This window comes from Tympanuchus pallidicinctus, unplaced genomic scaffold, assembly GCF_026119805.1.
Source record: "Tympanuchus pallidicinctus isolate F22 unplaced genomic scaffold, pur_lepc_1.0 scaffold3, whole genome shotgun sequence".
Lineage (NCBI taxonomy): Eukaryota > Metazoa > Chordata > Aves > Galliformes > Phasianidae > Tympanuchus > Tympanuchus pallidicinctus.
In genome coordinates this window covers 36,864,881-36,865,614 of record NW_026294747.1, presented here as the reverse complement: position 1 = coordinate 36,865,614, position 734 = coordinate 36,864,881, and positions in this window count along the sequence as shown.

Below are 734 nucleotides of genomic sequence, written 5' to 3'. Positions count from 1 at the left end.
TCACTGTATAAAATATTTTGTTGTATCAGCATGAGAATTTCTAGACTTAAATTGCAATGATCATTCATAAGCTGTGTATAACTGGTAGCTCCCATTGTGTTTAGGTCAAAGAAAGAGTCTAAAATGTCATACAGCAGTTTCTTTTACTTGGCTGAATTTTGTCAATGTTTTTGGAGGGGAGGGGAAGGGTGCTTTGCTGAAGCTCAGACTACCAGACCAGTTAGCACAAACGATATATCACAATATGACTTACTAGACTGATACAGTAAACTGTGGATTGTAGAATATAGAAGACTATTTTGAGAAATTCCTGCATCCGTTGCAATTGCTTAAATCAAAATCTAATGTGATCTAGAAAAATGTGTAGTACTCTTTTTGGTGTCCCACTATTAAATAGATTATGAATACCCACAATGCTTCAGTTGACATTTTATCCGCACTCAGAGTACGTAGCTGTGTATTCTGAATGAAAATTGCAGATGTCTGATAAGCTGGTGGAGCTGCCGTGCCCTGCAGCGCCTGACTGTGCTGTGAGAATTGTTGGAGTGGCTGTTCAGTGTGTGCGTGCCAAGCACGGGTTTGGTTTGAGCTTCTGAATTCCATTTTGTGACAGCCCAAACCACTACCAGGCTGCACTGCTTGTCGGTTGAGCACTGTCCTAGATCTTGTAGCTCTGGCAAGCAAGAGCATTTAACAGTTTGCTGGAGAGAGAAGTAGATTTTGCTGTGGGTAAT